This window comes from Myodes glareolus, chromosome 22 (genome assembly GCF_982192425.1).
Source record: "Myodes glareolus chromosome 22, mMyoGla1.1, whole genome shotgun sequence".
Taxonomy (NCBI): Eukaryota; Metazoa; Chordata; class Mammalia; order Rodentia; family Cricetidae; genus Myodes; species Myodes glareolus.
Genome location: NC_142047.1, coordinates 39,040,431 through 39,063,887, shown reverse-complemented (window position 1 = coordinate 39,063,887; position 23,457 = coordinate 39,040,431). Strand labels below are relative to the sequence as shown.

Genomic DNA, 23,457 nt, shown 5'->3' with positions numbered 1-23,457 from the left:
ACTCTGAGATATTTAGTGATCATTTTTTGCCTAGCATTAGATTGTTTTTGTTTTATTTTATTTTTTTAAAAACATTCCTCATATGCAGTGTACCTGACAAGAAAGAAATAGAAAAAAACTATTACAATGGTTTATTTGTGTGTGTGTGTGTGTGTGTGTGTGTGTGTGAAAGAGAGAGACAGACTGAGAGAGAGAGAGAGAAAGAGGGAGAGAGACAGAGAGAGAGACAGAGAGACAGAGAGACAGAGAGGTTATCTGATGTGCAGGTCAGAGGACAACTTGCAGTTGCTTCTCTCCTTCTACCACGCGGATCCCAGGGACCAAACTGAACCTGCTCAGACGTGCACCAGAGTCTTTATTTGAATTCCAAGGGTCATATCTAAGCAATTAGCCCACAGAGAAACAAATGCTTTCAGGACATTGTTGAGCCACCAAGAATCTCTTACACGGAGTTCTTTAAATGAATGGAGTGGGTATGGGAAAAATAGATTCTCTCAGACGACACCTTCTTCTTGCCTTAGGAAGCTTGCTCAATATGATGGTTTGTGAGCACAATTCCTTGGAGGCTAATCATGCCCAGCTCTTCTTGGAAAGCAGATTGCCTTGGGTTAATTTACAACAGGTTATCAATTGCCCGAGACTCCTGGGGGAAAAAAAAGAAAAGAAAGGTAAAGTAAATATTTCCTGCAGTCCTGCAAGCTGCCTCTTGGTTATTGTAAAATCCCCAAGATGACATGTCTTCCAAGACCTCACTTAGAAGTTTTGGAATTCAAAGGACTGCCTCTGGCCTTTGGGGATGTGCTAGTTGCTCACTAACATGCTCCACTTGCTTCAAAGATCTCCACAGACTGTTCTGTATCTTGACTGGATCAAAGTCAACACTGGTTCTAAGAGTCCACTCCAGTTTGTAAGCTATTGACTTTGGGGAAAACATGATAAAGAGAATTCCTGGTTTCTCTGTATTGTTTCTTTCAAGATGGGAAACCCATGTGATCTCTAATCATCTCAAAAAGTAAAGTTTAACTTCAAGTTTCCAAAGGTCTAAAATGTAACATGACCAGATTCCTGGGCCCTCTTCTGACTTCCACTGGGGCCAGACACACATGTGATAAACAGACAAATATGCAAACAAAACATTCATACAATAAAAAATAAGCTATTTTAAAAAAATTGTTCAACTCAGAGACGAACAACTAGTCAAAATGCAGAGCATAAAGTGACGTGCTCAGCCCCAAATAGAACATCTTCATTACCTCCTCCCTGCAAGGTTCAGGGCACACAGGAAGAGGGGGTGGAACGATTGTGGGAGCCCGGGATCTGGGAGGACGCCTGTACAATGGTGTCTTCTGGTCTGGTCATGACAGGGCCACTTCCACTCAGGAGCTTACAGCAGCTGCAGCTAGTTGACTGCTTGCATAAGATCGAGTGAGCAACCATTCCATCTCACCAGGCCCCACCCCTAAGAGAGTTAAGGGCTACTGAAGGCTGCTGGGAAAGGGAGAGTCAGTTTTCCTCAGGCATGTGGCCACGCTCTAGTGTATAACCCTATACACCCATGTGCATTTGAATACCACTAACGGGACTCAATGGCCTATGAAACAGAAGGAAGAAGAAGAGAAGAAGAAATAATAGTGAAGTTGGGAGGGAGAGGGAGATGTGGGACGGTCTGAGAGAAGTCGGACTACATTGTGTACATATATGAAAGTCTCAAAAATATATAAACAAAATAAAATATGGAGAAACATATCTGTGAGATGAGTCAACAGATAAGGGCATACCTGGAACCCCTGTAAATATGGAATGGGAGAACCAACTCCACAAAGTTGTCCTCTGACTTTCACATACACTGTTTCATATGTGCACAAATATATCATGTGTACACACACACACACATACACACACACACTAATAAGTAAGTAATTGCTGCTGAAGTTGCTGACTTATGCTACATAAAAAAATTCAATTAATTTTGGATTGGAATTAGGGCAGAGTTTCCATCAATATCTGAAATGGCACTAGACATACTATCAAATTTTATATATATTAATGAAAATCAGATTCTTATCATTGATAATTATGAAGTCAAAATACCAGTCAGCTCTGAAAAATGTGGATGATGTCCTACATCCTGCAATACCAAATAGCTATGATTTCTTTCTTTTTCAAAAATGATTTATTTAACTTTATTTTATGAGCACTGGTGTGAAGATGTCAGATTCCCTGGAACTGGAGTTAAAGACAGTTGTCAGCTGCCATGTGGGTGCTGGGAAGTGAACCCAGGTCCTCTGGAAAAGCAGCCAGTGCTCTTAACCTCTGAGTCATCTCTCCAGCCCTACAATTTCATTCTTTATGCAAAAAGAAACATGCACATCAACACCATTAGAATGCAAATTTGCTTTCACCTTTAATGAACGGAGAAATTACATGTATCCAAAATTTGTTTTAAGATACATATCTTTTCTGGATGGTGGCACACGCCTTTAATCCCAGCCCTCAGGAGGCAGAAGCAGGTGGATCTCTGTAAGTTGGAGGTCAGCCTGGTCTACAAGAGCTAGTTCCCGGACAGGCTTCAAAGCTACAGAGAAACCCTGTCTTAAAATATATGTATATGTTTTTAATCAGTAAATTGTTTGATTTGTGTATCTGTTTTATATAACTATGGAGTTAGGAGGTGGCATAAAAATTTCTCAGATAAAAAGAGGCTGTGGGGTCAAGAATTTAAGAAGTCCTGATTACATAATAGACAGACATCCTAGGGACCTATGTTCAAGGCCCTCTGGTCAATCTCTAGCCTCAATTCAAGCAGAGGTATACAGAAAGACAGAGACAGAGAGAACTAGAGGGAGACTGGGTAACATGGGCATAAACCAGGTGCCCCCAAATAAGTGAAATTTAGGCAAACTCAGTAGTATTAATTTTTGGTAACATGAAAACAAGGGAGACATTGACAGTTCACATAACACTTGCAAATTTTGTGTGATGATGGCACTGGGGCACAAAAACAGACGCTGTGTAAATGGTCTGTCACTGTGTAAGTGGTACGCCGAGAAGCAGAACTTGCCAATTTTTTACTTTTATTTATTTTGATGTGTCTATGTACTTAGTCAGTGTTCTATTGCTATGAAGAGACACCATGACCAGGGCAACTCGCCCACTCCTAGTGACACATTTGCTTCAACAAGGCCTGACCGTCTAATCCTTTTGAGTAGTGCCATTCCCTATGACACCACACGGGCCATTTTCATTCAAACCAGCACATTCCACTCCTTGGCCCCCCGATAGGCTTTACGACTATATCATAATGCAAAAATTAATTTAGTTTTTAAAAAGTTCCCATAGTCTATAACGGTTTCAACGCTGTTTAAAGTCCAGAGTCTCTTCTAAAACTCAAGGCAATCTCTTAACTGCAACCCTGTAAAATTAAAATAAAAAAGCAGGTCACATACTTCCAACATGCAATAACATAGAATACACATTATCATTCCAAACGGAAGGAAAGGGAGCATAGTGGGGTAAATACTGGACCAAAGCAAGATGGAGAAACAGCTGTGCAAACTGCAAACTACATCTCCATGTTTGATGTCAAAGGACTCTTTAGGTCTCCAACTCCTTTCAGCTTTGTGGACTGCAACACACTTCCCTCTCTTGGGCTGGCTCCACTCCCCTGTACGCAGCAATACTTGGCAGGTGTCCCACAATGCTGATATCTCTAATACCTTAGGGTCTCCACTGAAATCCAGGATTCATAGCTTCATTTCCTCCACGTCGGGGCATCTCTGACATCCCTGTCTCACTTACTTTCCTCGGCCACAGAGGGAGAAGATGCCACAAACTCTTGCTTGAATCCTTGACTCTAAAACCAGGTCCATGCGGCTAAAGTTGACAAGATCCTTCTGCTTGCTGGGGCTGGAACTTGGCCCCCTTGTTCAAATACATTTTCATCAACTTCCTGGATTTCTTTTTATTTTTTGAGACAGGGTTTCTCAGCCTATCCCTGGCTAACCTGAAACTAGGTAGACCAAGCTGGCCTCAAACTCAGAGAACTGCTTGCCTCTGCCTCCCAAGTACTGGGATTAAAAGCGTGTGTCACCACCGCCTAGCCAGCTTTCTCGTTTTGATGGTTTCCTTCAGTGCTTAAGTTTTGCTTTAATTCCTTTTCACAAGTTGGCAGCCTAACTGAGTCAGATCTTGCTCTGAGGTCACCGCTCCCTTTATTTCACTTACCACCAGGTTTTTCTTTAAGCTTTCTAATCTCCCTGAGCACTGGACTTAACTCCATTATACTTCACGATGCTCCTTTTCTCCTCAAACTGTAAATTGTGGATTTTTTCTTGCTCAGCTTGCTCCTTTTCATTATAAATCTTCATAATACCGGCAACTAATAACCACAGGACACAGTCAATAGTATCTTGAAATCTCTACCAGCAGGGTGGTGGTGGCGGCACATGCCTTAATCCCAGCACTTGGGAGGCAGAGGCAGATGGATCTATGTGAGTTTGAGGCCAGGCTGGTCTACAGAGCAAGTTCCAGGACAGCCAGGGCTGTTACACAAAGAAACCCTGTCTCAAAAAACAAAGAAAAAAACAACAAACAACAAAAAACAGAAATTTCTGCCAATGCCATTGATCCAAAACTTTCAATCTAGCCTCAGGTAGATTTTTTTTGGACAAGGGAAGAAAGCAACCATATTCTTTGTCAAAATATCCAGGTCACTTACGAATGTTCTTCTCATCTGAAAACACAAACGAGGCTGCCATAATCTGCATTGCTCTCAGCACCACTGTCTTCTATGTGTCTAATAGTATGGCTCATTAAGCCTCATATAAAGTGTTCAACCACTTTCCTAATCCAAAGTCCACATGGCACCAGGAACCAGCACAGTCAGGCCTGCCACAGCAATACCCTGCTCCCTGGGACCGACTCCTGTCTTCCTCAGTGTTATAGCGCCGCATAAAGAGACACCATGACCTTGGCAACTCTTATAAAAGCAAGCATTTAATGGGGCTTGCCTACAATTTCAGAGGTTTAGTCCATTCGGTCACAGCAGGAAGCATGATGGTATGCAGGCAGGTGTGGTATTAGAGAAGTAGCTTAGAATTCTCCAGCCAAACCCACAGGCAGTAGGAAGAGAGAGACTTTGGGCTCCAAACGGGCTTTTTGAAACCTCAAAGCCCACTCCCAGGGACACATTTCCTCCAACAAAGCCATCCATACCTCCTAACCCTTTCAAGTGCTGCCACTCTTTATGAGCTTATGGAGGCCATTTCCTTCAAACCACCCCAAGGGGAGTGGATGTCACATACGTGCAGGTGCCTGTAGAGGCCTAAAAGGGCATCGGCTCTCCTGGAGCTGGGGTCACAGGCGCTGTGAGCCTCCCACGTGGGTGCTGGGAGTCCATCTCTGGTTTTCTCTCTCTCCATCTCTCTAGCCCAGGGACTTGCCAATGTTACACTGTACATCTGCATTGTTCTTTCATTTGAGCTTTGAACCTAGAGGCTCGTGCTATTATCCAGACAGACATTACTCTCTTTTTACACATGAAAAAGTTTAAGTGTAAGAATAATTTAAACAAAACAAATTAGTCCTGTCTCACCTAAATTTATCTTTTAAAAAGGTAGACAACAGTCTTGGCTTTTTGTCACCAGGGGTTCTGTTTTATCACCTGGGCACATCATACATGTGTGCTAGCATTGTAACTGGGTTCTTTTTTAAGTTTTTTTTCCAGCAGATTTTTTTATTACTCTATAAATAATACCATTCCTGTTCCCCCACTCACTTTCCTCCCTCCCCCTCCAGTCCTAAGAGAGGGTGGGGTATCCAGTCCTGTGGGAAGTCCAAGGCCCTCCCCACTCCATCCAGGCTTAGGAAGGTATGCATCCAAATAGAATAGGATCCCAAAAAGCCAATACATGCAGTAGAAACAAATCCCAGTGCCATTATCATTAGCTTCTCAGTCTGCCCCAATTGCCAACCACATTCAGAGGGTCCAGTTTGATCCCATGTTTGTTCATTCCCAATCCAACTGGATTTGGTGAGCTCCCATTAGCTCAGGCACCCTGTCTCAGTGGGTGGACGAACCCCTCGTGGTCCTGACTTCCTTGCTCATATTCTCCCTCCTTCCACTCTTCAACTAGACCTTGGGAGCTCAGCCCAGTGCTCCGACGTGGGTCTCTGGGACCTCCTGAAACGGAGAAGCTTCTGTAAATCAAAGGACACAGTTATTAAGACAAAAAGGAAACCTACTGAATGGGAGATCTTCACCAACCCCACATCAGACAAAGGTCTGTAACTGGGGTTTGTAACTGGAGGTTTCTCTCATATCTGCCAGTTCCCAAATAACCACTCTGAGACTTAATATTAATTACAAACTGTTTGGCCTATTAGCTCAGGATTATTATAAACTAGCTCTTATAATTTAAATTAACCCATTTCTATTATTCTATATTTTGCCATGAGGCTCATGACTTATTACCTCACATCTTGTTTCTTCAGTCACTGCTGGCATCTCTCTGACTCCACCTTCTTTTTCACTGAATCTGTTTGGATTTCCCATCAGCTATATCCTGCCCTGGCATAGGTTAAAGCAGGATCTTTATTAATCAATGGTAATTCACAGCTTACAGAAGTGTGTCCCCACACCAGGGGTTGTAATAGCAGCTTAGCATTTACAGGAAACACATCTAGCATGATTGTGACTTCTTTTCTCTGAGGTGTCTAGGGAAAAGGATTTGCCTGTTTTGTACTCAGCTACATTTGCTTCCATGTCCCTCAGATTCAAGTGATAATCAAATGGTAAGCATCACTTTTAGGGTTTGGTGGACAAATACATAATTTAGAGACTCAAAGTGGGCAGAGTGGAAACGGGTATACGTGTGTTTGCTAGCCAGCCAGTGTAGCCCAAAGGCCAGTTCCCAGTTCAGTGAGAGACCCTGTCTCAAAGAATAAAGTGGAGGGGCTGGAAAAATGACTAACTTCAGGAAATCCAATGCTATCTTCTGGCCTCTGTGGGCACCTGCATCTGCTTTTGCATACATATATACCACCACTTCCATACTTATACACCGGTGAGCATACCTGAACATGTACACACACACATACACACACACACACACATACACACACACACACACACGTGCACACGTGCACACACACCCTACAACAACCACCACCAACACACATGAACACAGACAATAATAATGTAAATAATAACATAAACCCCCACAGGTTTACTGTGTCTTACTGGAATCACATGGAGTGGCTATAAATCGAGTTTCTCTATGTCTTGGCAGACACTCCTAAATAACCACACAGAGGCTCAGCCAATAGCTCAGGCTTATTGCTAGCTAACTCTTATGTTTACATTTACCCATTTTCATTCCTCATGGCTTGTTACCTCATTTTGTACATGTCCTGCTTCCTCTGTATCAGTCTTGAGACTCCTCCAACTCCACCCTTCTTCCAACCATACTCTCCGCCCCCCAAATCCTACCTAGCTATCAGCTACTTATTAACAATGAGAGCAATACATATTTACAATGCACAAAGATTGTTCCACAGCAAATGGCGTGGAGGAGAACGTTAAATATGAAAGTACACTATGTATTCTCTGTCATTGGAGTAGCAGATTATCACTGATCTATATGCTCAATTTCCTCTCAAAAAATAATCTCTTTCTTTACAAAATAGCAAACATTCATCATGGAATATTTTAGAAAATAAAGGTAAGTTGAAAGGAAAAGATTAAGGTCTCCTCTTAGGCTTCCTAGAATAGGAGCCTCTAGATTTCTAGGATGTCAAAAAGGTCCCAGGAAGCTCTTGAGCTCAACCTCGGTGGGTGGGGCCTTAATTTAGTCTTTCAAGGATATTGCCAAATAATTTACATTTTCAGGTAGTTCCTATGTATTTAGAGGTTGTGATCTGGGGATGAGATGTTGAAGACCTAGTGCAGAAACAGGTCATGTTATGAGTATATGGTATATTTTAAGTGCAGATTTTTGTTTGTTTTTATATAACATTGTTTCTCTAGTATGTAACATGCTTTTTTTTAAAAAATTCAACAAACTCTCTCTGCACACTTATTTTCCTATATGTACTTCATGCTGCAATCTGAGTAGTACCAGAAAGCTGGGAAGAAGGTTGCCCATCATCTGGCAGCTGGGAAGGATGAACAAGCATGCATCCTCATAGAGCTCTTTATACTGGAGGACCATTGTGGAGGCCCTGGAGATGCTATGACTGCACTGTGGACCTGCGCTGTAGCTCCTGTAGCTTGATTCAGGCTATCACTTAGGAGGCTGAACCAGGTGGATGGTGAATTCAAGGCAACCTGGGCTTCACGGCAGGACCCTTATCTCAAAACCAAACCAAAACAAAGTAAAACAACAACAATGAGAAAAAACACCCTAAATAAACAGCAACCAAACTTCCACCAAAATCAAAATATAAAGTAGCCTGAAATCAGGAGGTGGCTCGGTTGGTAAAGTTTCTGTTGCCCGAGGATTTGAGGGTTGCCCCTCAGTCCCACAGTCAAATTCATGAGCTCTGGCTAGCATCTCTAACACCAGCGACGGAAGGGCAGGGAGACAAGCAGATCACCAGAGCTCATTAACCAGCCAGCCTAAACAAATCAATTGCAGGCCACAGCACAAGTATAGGGTCAGAAAACAATATGTGGGAGGGAGTCTCATCTCTCCTTCTGCCGTGGATTCTGGGGATTGAGTTTAGGTTATGAAGCTTGTGTTTTCTACCTGCTGAGACAGCTTGCTGACACTTTATCTGAATCTGTGGCCAGTGACTTCTGGGATTTTTCTCTTGCTAGATTCTTAGGTACACAAGCAGGAACGATATCTTTTTGAATCAAGTGTCAAAGTTCTGAAAGAAGAACCTAAAGGCTTCCCTTTCCTGAGCTTAGATAGTTGTCACCAGTAAAACAGAAGTCATACTTGGTACAGTCGCAAATAACACGGATCACACGAATCCGCTATCCACTAGCCAGGCAGGAAACACTGAAGTGTGTTCGATGCACACTGGCATTTTGAGAGAGATCTTGATCTTGTTCTATTTTTTCCACAACACCCTTCAGGGAGTAATTAACCTGCAGGCCGTTGACTACAAACACTGAGGTCTCCTTATGGCTCCCAGGCACTGACATAGCAACGGTCTCATAACAAATTCCACACGCTCCCTGCTAAGATATTTCTAAGTATTTTTGGTTTTGAAAAAGGTGTGCAAGTGGGGAAAAAAATGTTGAGGATCATCAAATAAACTGAGTACATGAGAACATTTCCCAGAACTCTAACATGTACTTTGTCTCCTGCAAGTAGGTGCAGTCAGTATCTCCTAGGGCAGGCAGAACAGTCAGATTACCTCCAAGTCTAGACATAGGAAATATGAAATGTAGTCGAGCTTGGTGGGACACACCTTTAGTCCCAGTACTGGGGAGGGAAAGGCAGGCAGATCTCTGTGAGTTCAAGGCTAGCTTGGTATATATGAAATGTGATACAGATTTTTTTAGTATAAATAAAAAATGTATTCATACAAGAATACACACACATATATGTATATAGTAACACACATATGTATTCATGATATATTTACATATGGATTTTTGTTCCACTATAAATTTTAAGAGTTCTTGCTGGGTTATGGTGGCACCTGTGTTTAATCTCAGCACTCAGAGCCAGGTCGCTCTCTGGGTTCAAGGCTAGTCTGGTAATGAAGAGTGAGTTCTAGGACAGCCAGGGGTGTTACAGAGAATGCTGGTCTCCAAAAACAAGCAAGCAAGCAAGCAAACAAACTAAATTCTAGCCTGATGCGGTTTGCATGCCTTTAGTTTCAACCCTCAGGAGGTAGAGGCTCTGCCTAGAGCTTTGTAAATTTGAGGCCAGTATGGTCTACAAAGTGAGAATCTGTCTCAAAACAATCCAACAAACAAGAATTCTTTAACTTTCTTTGTGAACAATGTTGCCTATGAACTATTATTTCTCTTCCGAGACAGGGCCTCGGCGTGTATTCCTGGTTGACTCACTCTGTGGACCGCCTGCCTCTGCCTCCTGAGTGCTGGTAGTGAGAGTGAGCACCTCCACGGTCGGCTTCCATGAGATGTCTCTGAAGTGAGGAAAAGAAGGAAGTCTTGCGGTTTCATACTTTTGTGTTTTCCTCAGGGAACTAGACTGACTGAATCCAGCTGGACCGATATGGTCAGCTGCTTGACTGCAGTCCGGGATGCCTGGGGTGGAAATAGTAAACTAGACCAGTCTGAACTGCCTACGTGGTGATTAATTAGGGAGGGTGTAGCTACTCTTTGTTTGGAATACAGTTTGGAGAAATCCTTTCCTCTCTTAAAAGGAAAACAGAATTATTTTTTGTGAATCTTTTTGTTTTGTTGTGGTTTTTGAGATAGGGTTTCTCTGTGTAACAGCGCAGGCTGTTCTGGGACTGGCTTTGTAGACCAGGCTGGCCTTGAACTCACAGAGATCCACCTGCTTCTGTCTCTCGAGTGCTGGGATTAAAGGTGTGTGCCACCACTGCCTGGCTCTTTTTTGTGAGTCTTTCAGGGAAAAAATAAACACATTGTGTGTTAATGATGGAATAAAATAAGCTTTAAAATCAAGTGAAACTGGGCTTCTCGGGGATAAATATCTTTATAAACTGCGTAAGGTGAGGCGATGACAGGTTATAAGTTTTGAATTCATCAGGTACTTAAAAGTGAAGTGTTCGTTGTTATTGTTATTTTTTTTTCAAGACAGGGTTTCTCTGTAGCTTTGAAGTCTATCCTGGAACTCACTTTGTAGACCAGGCTGGCCTCAAACTCACAGAGATCCTGCTGCTTCTGCCTCCCAAGTGCTGGGAGTAAAGGCCTGTGCAACTATGCTAGACTTTCAGAGTATAGGCGTACATTTAACCACTGCTGTTTAGCATCATAAACAATTCCATTGTTCAGGCTCTCCATTCTAATTGGTCAACACTGTGCTGAGCTAACCGGTTAGTAAATATGTTGAATGGCATCCAGATATAATTCAAATACTTATAACAAAAATGAAACTATTAATTCAAAATATTCCTTATTTTATTCTCTTTTGTAGTCTTACCATGTAGCTTGGGCTGGTCTTGAACTTGCAACCCTCTTCCCCTAGTTTTCTGAGTGCTGGAACTGTAGACATGTACCAGCATTTCCAGTTCAAAGTCTATTTTTTTTCTTGTATCTACTTTCCTCTTGTTGTACTTGGATTGATATTGTAAATTTATTTGATTTTATTTTTTATTTTTCTCTGTAACTCTGGAGCCTGTTTTGGAACTAGATCTATAGACCAGGCTGACTTCAAACTCAGAGAGATCAGCCTGCCTCTGCCTCCTGAGAACTGGGATTAGAGGCGTATGCCATCACTGCCTGTCTGACATTTTTTTTTCATTGATTTTATTGAGCTCTACATTTTTCTCTGCTCCCCACCCAGCCTCTCCCCTCCCCTTCAGCCCTCTCCCATGGTCCCCATGCTCCCAATTTTCTCAAGACATTTACTACTTCCCATGTAGATTAAATCCTTGTAGTCTCTCTTAGGGTCCTCATTGTTGTCTAGGTTCTTTGAGATTGTAATTTGTAGGCTGGTTTTCTTTGCTTTATGTTTAAAAACCACTTGTGAGTGAGTACATATGATAATTGCCTTTCTGGGTCTGGGTTACCTCATTCAATATGATGTTTTCTAACTCCATCCATTTGTCTGCAAATTTCAAGATGTCATTATTTTTCTCTGCTGTGTAGTACTCCATTGTGTAAATGTATCACACTTGCTTATTCATTCTTCGGTTGAGGGGCATTTAGGTTGTTTCCAGGTTCTGGCTATGACAAACAATGCTGCTATGAACATAGTTGAGCACATGTCCTTGTGGTATGATTGAGCATCCTTTGGAATATACCCAAAAGTGGTATTACGGGGTCTTGAGGAAGGTTGTTTCCTAATTTTCTGAGAAATTGTCATACAGATATCCAAAGGGGCTGTACCAGCTTGCATTCCCACCAGCAATGCAGGAGTGTTCCCTTTACCCCACAACTGCTCCAGCATAAGTTATCATCAGTATTTTTCATTTTGGCCATTCTTCCAGATGTAAGATGAAATTTCAGAGTTGTTTTGATTTGCATTTCTCTGATGACTAAGGATGTTGAACATTTCCTTAAGTGTCTTTCAGCCATTTTAGATTTCTCTGTTGAGAGTTCTCTGTTTAGGTCTGTACTCCATTTTTTCATTGAGTTATTTGTTCTTTTGATGACCAATTTCTTTTTTTTTTTTCTTTTTTCTTTTTTTTGATTTTTGAGACAGGGTTTCTCTGTAGTTTTTTTTGGTGCCTGTCCTGGAACTAGCTCTTGTAGACCAGGCTGGCCTCGAACTCACAGAGATCCACCTGCCTCTGATGACCAATTTCTTGAGTTCTTTGTGTATTTTGGAGATTAGACCTCTTTAGATATCAAATTAGTGAAGATTTTTCCCATTCTGTAGACTGCCATTTTGTCTTGTTGATTGTGCCCTTTGCTTTACAGAAACTTTTCAGTTTCAGGAGGTCCCATTTATTAATTGTTTCTCTCAGTGTCTGTGCTGCTGGGGCTATATTTAGGAAGTGGTCTCCAGTGCTAATGCATTCAAGTGTACTTCCCACTTTCTCTTCTATGAGGTTCAGTGTTGCTGACTTTATGTAGAGGTCTTGATCCATATGGACCTGAGTTTTGTGCATGGTGATAGATATGTATCAATTTTCATTCTTCTACATGTTGATATTCAGCTATGCTAGCATCGTTTGTTAAATATGCTTTCTTTTTTCCATTTTATATTTTTTGCTTCTTTGTCAAAAATCAGGTGTTCAAAGGTGTGTGGATTGATATCCGTGTCTTCAATTCAGTTCCATTGGTCCTCCTGTCTGTTCTTATGCCAATACCAGGCTGTTTTCAGTACTGTAGATCTGTAGTAGAGTTTGAAGTTAGGGATTGTGATGCCTCCAGAAGTTCTTTTATTGTGCAACATTGTTTTGGTTGTCCTGGGTTTTTTGCTTTTCCATTTGAAAAGTACCATTCTTTTGAGGTCTGTGAAGAATTTTGCTGGGCATTGCGTTGAATTTGTGGATTGCTTTTGGTAAGATTGCCACTTTTACTATGTTAATTCTACGTACCCAGGAGCATGGGAGATCTTTCCACTTTCTGGTGTCTTCTTCAGTTTCTTTCTTCAAAGATTTACAGTTTTTGTACAAGTCTTCCATTTGTTTGGTTAGAGTTACTCCAAGATATTTTATGCTAATTATGTCTATTGTGAAGGGTGATGTTTCTCTGATTTCATTCTCAACCTTAATATCATCTGTGTACAGGAGGGTTACTGATTTTTTTTTTGAGTTAATATTGTATCCTGCTACATTACTGCAAGTGTTTATGAGTTGTAGAAGTTCCTTGGTAGAATTTCTGGGATCACTTATGTAAACTAGCACATCATCAGCAAATAGTGAGAGTTTGACTTTTTCTTTTTCGATTTGTATCCCCTTGATCTTCTTTTGTTGTCTTATTGCTCTAGCTAGGACCTCAAGAACTATATTGAATAGATATGGAGAGAGTGGACAACCTTGACTTGTTCCTGATTTCAGTGGGATCGCTGTGAGTTTCTCTCCATTTAGTTTGATGTTGGCTGTTGGCTTGCTGTATATTGCCTTCATTATGTTTAGGTATGTTCCTTGTATCCCTGCTCTCTCCAAGACCTTTATCATGAAGGGATGTTGTATTTTGTTGAAAGCTTTTTTTTTGGCATCTAATGAAATTATCATGTGGTTCTTATTTTTCAGTTTCTTTATATGGTGGATTATGTTGATAGATTTTCATATGTTGAACCATTCCTGCATCTCTGGGATGAAACCGACTTAATCATGGTGGATGATGGTTCTTATGTGTTCTTGGATTTGATTTGCCAGTATTTTATTTAGTATTTTTGCATCAATGTTCATGAGTGAGATTGGTCTGTAGTTCTCCTTCTTAGTAATGTCTTTCTGTGATTTGGCAATGTTCCTTCTGTTTCTATTGTGTGGAATAATTTGAGGAGTATTAGTATTTTCTTTGAAAATCTTGTAGAATTCTGTCTGAAAGCATCTGATCCTGGGCTTTTTCTGATTGAGAGACTTTTGGTGACTGTTTCTATTCCTTTAGCAGTTATAGGTCTATTTAATTTGCTTATCTGGTCTTGATTTAATTTTGGTAAGTGATATTTATCCAGAAAGTTGTCCATTTCCTTTAAGTTTTCCAATTTTGTGGAGTACAAGTTTTCAAAATATGACCTGATGATTATCTGAATTTTCTCCGTGTCTGTTGTTAGGTCCCCTTTCTGGCTGACATTTCTTAATTCTAAGATAAGGATGTCCTGTGACATGTTTAGTGCTAAATTATACATCCTCTTAAAGACATATGGGGGACAGTGAGATAATTCAGCAGATAAAGATGCCTGGTTTCCAAGCTTGATGACCTGAATTCAATCCCCAGGACTCATACAGTAGACATGTAGAACAGACGCTTGAAAGCTCTTCTTTGACCTTTACAGGTGCAGAGTGGTATGGACACATTCGCATGGACACACACACACACACACACACACACACACACACACACACGTAATGAAAATTTAAATCCCTGCACACGTAGACAACAGATGATAGAAAGATGAATAGATAAAGATTATGAGTGGAAAGACAAGACAAGCTAACCTTTTTTTTTTCTTTCTTGTTGTGTAGCTATGTGTGTCACCAAGTCTGTTGTGTCCTCTACTTTTCAGCTAATACGTAAATACCCCACCATCTACTAGAACGATGCCTTATAGGAATTACTAGGAGCTAGCATGTGCCCTATAAATCCAAGCCAACCATTATAGTGAGTACTTTTCTTTCTGTTGTTGGTTTGAAAGGATTGTTTTATTTTATCGATTATTATTTTAGATGCTATTTTTATGATTTTAAATGATGTGTTCTCCATGTGGGTATGTGCATGTGAGTGCAGGTGCCCCAGGAGTCCAAGGGCATCAGATACCCTGGAGCTGAACTTATGGATGAGTGTGAGTCACCTGAGGTGGGGGCTGGGAATTAAACGTGGGCCCTTTGGAAGAGCATCAAGTACTCTTAAATGTTGGGCCATATTTCTAGTCCCTGCTTCTTTCTCTCTGTGTTTAGTGGTTGTTGTTTGTTGTTGTTTTATTTTGTCTTGAGATAAGGTCTCTTGTAGCCTAAGCTGGCTTTTAACTCACTGTGTAACTAAAGACACTTTTGATCTCTTGATCTTCCTGCTCCCTCCTCTCAATACCTGTGTTATAGGCAAGCACACTACATACAGTTTTATGTGCTGCTATAGATCAAATGCATGAAAATCAGTTATACTTTCTGTACATGTTATACATATCTTGTGAATGTAATTTTATTTATTTATTTGCTTTTTGAGACAGGGTTTCTCTGTTTAACAGCTCTGGCTGTCCTGGAACTTGCTTTGTAGAGCAGGATGGCCTTGAACTCACAGAGATCCATTTGCCTCTGCCTCCTGAATGCTGGGATTAAGACATGCACCCTCACTGCCTGGCATGAATGTAATTTTCTATATTTAATGCATTCGTATTTTAACTATGAGCCCCTCATGTGAGGTCAGGTGTGAAAATTTCCATTTATGGTGTCATGCTGCTACAAAGAAAGTTTCAAGTTTGGGGCTTTGATTTTCTTTTAGATTTGTTTTATATTTCTTTGTGTGTACATGTGTGCACATATGTAAGTGGATGCCCTACAGTAGTCAGAGGAGGGCATTGGATCCTCTGGTAATAGGTAGTTGCGAGCGGACACTTGGGTGCTGGGAGCCAGACTTGGGTCCTCTGTAAGAGCAGTGAGTGCCCTTAATTGCCGAGCCATCTCTCTGGTCTTAGATTTGGGTTTTGGATCAGGAGTGTTTGGCCTACACTGTCCCTGGTTTGAGAACTTTGCATACACACTGTTAGCTAAGGGGTGTGGCTTATATGAACTCTAGATTCAAAGATGCACCTGCTGTCCTGATAGCATCTCTCGGAAGCTCCGAGGCATGTTAAGCTGAACATGACCGAAGCATCCCATCCTCTCCACAACCCCACTAATCCTACACTCAAAGGCAGTTCTAAGCTAGAGAAAAGGGGAAACAACTTGGTATCTATCTTCCTTGACTCTCCCTTGCTCTTAGTTGTCCTACCCTTTAACCAGTCTCTCAGCACTTACCTTTGCTCTGCCTTCTAAATAATGAGAAGCCTGCCACTCCCTACCCTTTTTGCAACAAGTTTTCTGGTCCAATATGCTGTCATTTCCTGACTGAATCATGGCAAATCTCTCAACTGATTCTCTTAGTCAGCTTTCTGCTGGTGTGACAAATACCCAAGAAAAACTAAAGCGTGGAAGGCTCGCTTTGTGCCCTGGCTAGTTTTTATGTCAGCTTGAGACAAGCTAGAGTCATCTGAGAGGAGGGAACCTCAATTTTGAAAATGCCTCCATAAGATGGGGCTGTAAGAGCCTTTCCCGTAGAGCATTTCCTCCATTAGTGTTTGATATGAGTTGTGCCACTCCTGGGCCGATGGTCCTGGGTGCTGCCACAGGCTGAGCAACCCATAAGGATCAGCCAGCAAGCAATACTTCTTCATGGCTTCTACATCAGCTCCTGCCTCCAGGTTCCTACCCTGTTGAGTTTCTGCCCTGCCTGCCTCTGATGACGAACAGTGATGTGGAAGTAAAAGCAAAATCAATCCTTTCCTCCCCAGCTTGTTTGGGCGTGGTGTATACGACACCAATCACTAACCCTACCTGACACTTTGGCTCAGTTTCAGAGATTCCAGCCCATGATTGCTTAGCCAGTTGCTCCAGGCCTGTGGAGAAGGCAAATGCCATGGAGGTGATCCTCACATCCACGACCGTGTGCTGGGGCAAAGTGACTCACCTCACGGTAACCTGGACGTGAAAAAGAGAGGTGGAGCCTGGTAAGATGGCTCAGTGGGAGGGGAGCGGAGAAAAATGTATAATTCCATAAAAAACAATAAAAAAGATGGCACAGTGGGTAAGGGTTATTGCTGCCATGTCTGATGGCCTGAGTTTGATCCTCAGGACCCACAAAGTGGGAGGAGAAGAACTGATTCCCACAAGCTGTCCTCAGACCTTCACACTTGTGCCTCTTCAGGCTACCTCAAAGACTGAGGCACATTCCTGCCCCAAGACCTTTATATCTCTTTCTTTCTGGAACTCTGTGTTTTCAAAATACTTGCCTTGCCATGCTCCGACGTCCTTCAAGTCTTCAATGTTCCCTTCTCTATGGGACCCTTCCTGGCTTCCTTTACTAAAATGTTGACCTCCCCCCTTTCTCAGCTCGGTAACTTTTCACTATGGTATGTGTCTTAGCTAACGTAGTTTAGAGCTACGTTAGCTCTATTTGTTATTTGTTGTTTATTGTCTGTCTCCCCCACTAGAATGCCCGCAGGCAGGGAGTTTTACACATTTTGTTCACTACTGATTGCCTCACACTGTTCCTGGCTTATATGAGGTGGTCAGTAGAGCGTGTGAAATGAACACTAATGTGTCTATAGTTCGCTATGGCTTTAGTTTAGCTGACGTTTTGTAGACGTAAGTGCATATTGATACAACACTCTCAGCTGCTGGTGAACCACAGCGCTTGCTTTCGTTGGTATTAAAACAAAGTCTTTGAGAAAAGAAAGAAGGAAGAAGATTGGACTAGAGAGGTCAAACTTTGCTTTTAAATATTACATATGTATATATATATGTATTGGAAACAATATATTTTTATGCCCAAAACAATATAAAACACTCACTACTTTGTGTGAATCTGAAGAGGTCATATAGTAAGAAACGAAAGCAAGCCATAGTTATTGATTTTCTTTACTCTTTAGTGTTTGACATAAAATACAAAGTAATGTCTTCTTGTCTTTTTTTTTTTTTTAAATCTTGTAGGTTAGCCGGGCAGTAGTGGCGCATGCTTTTAATCCCAGCACTTGGGAGGTACAGGAGGCAGGTGGATCTCTGTGAGTTTCTGTGAGTTCGAGGCCAGCCTGGTCTACAGGAGCTAGTTCCAGGACAGGCTCCAAAGCTACAGAGAAACCCTGACTCGAAAAACAAAAACAAACAAAATAAAATAAAATAAAATCTTGTAGGTATTTCTGATCCTACAATGCTCACTGTTCACTCTCCCTCCCTCCCTGGTGCTGGGAACAGAACCTGGGTCCTCGGGAAGATCAGGGAGCCATGTTAACCACTGAGTTATCTCTCCAGTCCCATCAAAGTTCTTTCTCTCTTTTTCCCCCCTCCCCCTCTCTTTTTTTAAATATTTATTTATTTAGTTATTATGTATACAATATTCTGTCTGCAGACCAAAAGAGGGTACCAGACCTCACCACAGATGGTTGTGAGCCACCATGTGGTTATCGGGAATTGAACTCAGGACCTTTGGAAGAGCAGGCAATGCTCTTAACCACTGAGTCATCTCTCCAGCCCCCAAAGTTCTTTCTCTTAACAGTTTACCTTCCAGACAAAAACTATCTCTGAAGCCAGATATAGTGGTTCATATCTGCAATCCCAGCTCGTACTTGGGAGACTGAAGTAAAAGGGTACGTTTGAGGCTAGCCTGGGCTATACAGTAAGACCTTATGTTAAAAAAGATTGCCAGGACCTTGGTTTGGCCCACAGAATTCACATGGAAGTTCACAACCATTTGTAATTCCAGCTCTAGGGCATCCAACTTGACTCCCCTACAAGAGCAGTAAGAGCACTTAACTACTGAGCCATCTCTCTAGCCCCCGGAATAAGTTTTGTACTTTAAAGTAACAACAACCAAAAAAATAGTGCAAGTATATGTATAAACTAGTAATGTAATTGTTTATTATTATTATTATTCTATACTGTTTTATATATATATATATAATATTATATGTACTTGTATGATTGGGGCTGGAGAGATGGCTGGGTGGTTAAGAACACTGACTCGTCTTCCAGAGAACCAGGGTTCAATTCCCAGCACCCACATGGCAGCTCATAAGTGATTGTAAATCCAGTTCCTGGGCGATCTGACACTTTTATACCATTGCCCATAAAATAAAGTGAAGTAAATCATAAAACAGTCTTTAAAAAAATAAACCGTATGTTTGATTTTTAGATGGCTGCTGACACAGTAGCTTTGTTTACTCTAGCATCAGCGCAAACACGTGAGCAACGCTTTAAATTCCACTACAGTTCATTGTTCACTGCAGCATTGTTTGTGACACGCGACTGTATGAAGCGCCAGCATACACCCTTTGTTCTTCCACTCCACAACAGCACCATTGACCCAGTACAATGAAAACAACCCTTCATATTATAGAATACTTAAGCCGCATTAGATTTCCCTGAGTAGCTCAAAAATGAATTGTTGTCATGCTGAAGTAAGATCCTGGGCTGAAGAGAGGACTCAGCAGTTGAGAATACTGACTGCCTTTCCTGTAGATGCAGGTTCATGTCCCAGGGGCTACACCGTGGCTCACAACCAGATGTAACTTCAGTCCGAGGGAACCTGATCCTCCCTATGACCCCAGCAGGCAGTGCACACCCATGATACACATGCATACATACAAGCAAAGCACACTCTTGTGCTGGGATTAAAGGCCTGTGCTACTACACCATCCTAATTTTTCATATATTATTATTGTTGTTATTGTTTTTTTAAAAAATTAATTTCTATCTAGGACTGGTGCGATTGCTCAGTGGTTAAAGCACTTGCTGCCAAGTCGGATGACCTGAGCTTGCTCCCTAGGATCTGCAGAAGATCCAGCGCCTGCCGCTTCTCTTCTGACCTTCACGTATTCATTTTGGCACGTTTCTACGCTTGCAAGAGTGTGCATGTGCACACACACATGGGCACACACACACTCACACATACCAATAAGTAAACAGAAAAAGAAATATTTATTGAAGGTTGCTGTTTACAACTTGCATTTGAAACTCCAACCAATCACTTCCTAATGATATTTTTCCTTGCTTTTAGAGTGATGGCCATAATCAGAACACCCTACTTTCTTTGCTGATTCTCAAGCTTAGAAAATGCTGGAAGAAGCCGGAGGCCTTTCAAACATTATAAGAATATTTCTTCGCCAGGCAATGGTGGCGCATGCCTTTAATCCCAGCACTCAGGAGGCAGAGTCAGGTCGATCTTTGTGAGTTCGAAGACAGCCTGGTCTACAGAGCAAGTTCCAGGACAGGCTCCAAAGCTACAAAGAAACCCTGTCTCGAAAAAACAGAAAAAAAAAATCTTCACTGGCTTAGGGAGTATGCTAGTGGTTACCAGGGGTACAGAGTGTTTCTTTGTAGCAACTAAGCATTTACAATATGGGTGTAGATCATGTTTTGAAATTCCTGATACAGTTCTGAAAGTATGGGCCTTCCAGTGTTGAACAGATTCTAAAAACTGGCAGGACAACGAAGGGCCTTTCAGAAGAGCCTTGCTGTGGGAACCCAGCTCACACAAATGGACAGAGCTCTTGTGTGAGGCCTCTTAGGTAAACAAACTTGTTTGCATTTGGGGAAGGTTTCTTAGCACCGATTTTCTACATGGTGGGCAAGTTTCTGAATACATACAGGTGATGTCTGTCCCTTTGATCAGCTCCTAAGGAATTCTGAAGTACAAACAGCTCTCAGGGCCACTATTACAATAGGTCATTCTGATGTGTTTTCCAAGACTGGCCCTTAATTTTTTATTACTACCACTTATTTTTTAAAATATGATGATGATGATGATGCATTTATGCATATCCCTGTGTGTCTGTGTCTATGCACATACTTCAGGGGATTAGAGTGTGTCATATCCCCTGAAGCTGGAGTTACAGGCAATTGTGAAATACCTGATGTGTGAGCTGGGAATCAACCCTGGTCTTCTGCAAGAGCAATATGTCCTCTTAACTGCTGATCACTCTCTTGGGCTCTTATTCCATTTATCTATTTATATGTTAGGGGGCATGCACAGTGCATGGGTGTGTATGTGCGTGCATGGTGTGTGTGTATGAGTGTGTGTATACATCAGAGAACAACTCGTGAGGGTCATAGAGTCAGTTCTTTCCGGGGATCAAACTCATTTTGTCAGGCGTGGTGGCAAGTGGTTTTACCCTCTGCGCCATCCTCCTAGCCTCTATATTTTTTAAGAACTATTTTTAATTTTCAAAGTTTTATACTTATTTTATTTTATATGTATGCATGTTTTGCCTGCATGTATGTCTGTGCACCACATGCAAATGTGGTGCCAGTGGCGGTCAGAAGAGGGTGTTGTGTCCCCGGGACTGGAGTTAGAGACAGTGCTGAATCATCATGTGGATGCAGGCAACCAAATCCTGGTTCTCTTACCAGAGTAACAAGTGTTCTAACCTGCTGAGCCATTTCTCTAGTTCTTTATTTTTTAAGAGCAGTTTTAGATTTGCTGCAAATTGCCAAATTAAAGCTTGCTGCTGTTGTTTTTGTTTTATTATGTTTATTATGTATGTAGGCAGCCCAGGCTGCCTATGGCTTGCCATGTAAACAAAATACCAAATTAATTTTTAGCCCGACAGTGGTGGCACACGCCTTTAATCCCAACACTTGGAAGGCAGAGACAGGCAGATTTCTGTAAATTTGAGGTCAGCCTGTTCTGCAGAGTGAGTTCCAGGACAGCCAGCACTGCTACACAGAGAAACCCTATCTCAAAGAAGAAAAAAAAATTAATTTCAACTATTCATTATGCAAAAACCTTTATTTCATAATGCTCCTTTCTGTTTAAAGGAGAGCTTGCATTATACATGAGAATGTGATACCTATAAACTATTGTCTTTCTTTGAAAAACATTTCACCTTCCTCATAAGAAACAAGTTTCTAATTAGGGTTAGTGGTAAAGTACTCGCCAAGCCCTGGGTTTAACAGTATCGTGTGTGTGTGTGTGTGTGTGTGTGTGTGTGTGGTGGGATTATATATATCATACAGCGTTAGTGGAAGGGCCTCCGAGTACTAGGTCAGGGATAGGGCAGAGCAAAGTTGCTTGCTTCCTCTTCTCAGAAAGGAAAGACTTCCCCATAGCACCTGGGGGAATCCTGGACCTGCCTCTGGCACATGTGGGCTGCTGGTCACAGTAGGAACTTGGTGTTCTCTGAACTGGCCACAAGAGACTGGATGTCTGGTGACTGCATATGTCCCAGTGCTTCTTGGGCCTCTCAGGGTAGTTTTGAAGCAACTTATGAAGATGATTTTAGAAGAACAGGAGAGGAATATGAAAAGGGTCTCTTTATGTAGCCCTGGCTATTCTGGAACTCATTATGTAGAACAGTTTGGTTTTGAACCCACAGAGATCCATCTTCTTCTGACCTCCTGAGTGCTTGGATTAAAGGCATAATACAGAATTATTGACAGTCAAAAAAAATATAAGGGGCGTGTGTGCTGTCACATAGAATCTTAGATGGACTTCGAGCTTCTTAAAATTTTTTTCTAAAGCAAGGAAGCAGTGTGGTTCTTCTGGGCTTTGGTCTTCACTCAGAGAGAACATAGGATTAATGTCCAATAAAATAGAAAGATTTATTTTTTATTTTATGTGTATGAGTATTTTGTCTGCATGTATATATGTGCACACATATATGCTTGGTACCCACGGAGGTCCACTGGAGCTCCAGAGAGTTGTGAGCCACTGTGTACATGATGGGAATCAAACTCAAGTCCTCTGTAAGAGTAGCAAATGTTCACAACACTGACCCCATATCTCCAGTTCCTTTAATTCTTTTAATGTTCTCTTAATATGAGAGCAAATTATACATGGAATTGACTTTTGGAGTTGTGATTTTTTTTTACATCATTTTCCCTTTTCCAGGCCAGGATATACTGTCACCAGGGATCTGCTAAGAGGAAGCATGGAAATGTGTGTGTGTGTGTGTGTGTGTGTGTGTGTGTGTAAACAGTATAAACAACAGCAGAGAGACTAATTTCGCTCTGACAACCATGCTTATTTATAGAGTCTCATGACTCAACCTATAACAAAACCAGTCAGCAGAGAAGTCTCTTGGACTGACTCACTGTGTTTCCCACCTGTCTCCTCGTCACTCTTGCCCCTCAACTGAAGTCTCTGGCATTCAGAGAGACAGGAAATGTCCCTTGTCCAAACTTCCTGACTGCTTTTTTCAGAGTCGACTGTCTCTGTTTGGTCTAAAGGGCACTGGGCTTCAGCTGCTAATACCCCACAGAGTCAGTTAAAGAAAACCATTGTATTACTGATCATCAGGTTACACACCTTAGCACTTGAGGGGTGGAGTCAGGAGGTTCAGGAGTTCAATGCCAGCCTTAGCTACAAGACTAGAATGGGATGCACGGAACCCTGCCTCAAAAAGTCAAAAAACTAGGACTGGCAAGATGTCTGAGAGGGTAAAGGTACTTGACTCTGGGCCTGACTGAACACGAGTTCAAGCACCA

The 23,457-nt window shown here is 41.7% G+C and overlaps 1 long non-coding RNA gene across 1 annotated transcript in view; it reads right to left on the bottom strand.

Annotated features, from left to right (window-relative positions):
• Nucleotides 1-335: 335 nt before the first annotated feature.
• Nucleotides 336-23,457, bottom strand: part of LOC146890155 (uncharacterized) — a 28,996-nt gene continuing 5,874 nt past the window's right edge. The window contains exon 2 of the long non-coding RNA XR_014999031.2: nt 336-643. This is a non-coding gene — a long non-coding RNA (uncharacterized LOC146890155). The remainder of the gene's footprint in view (nt 644-23,457) is intronic.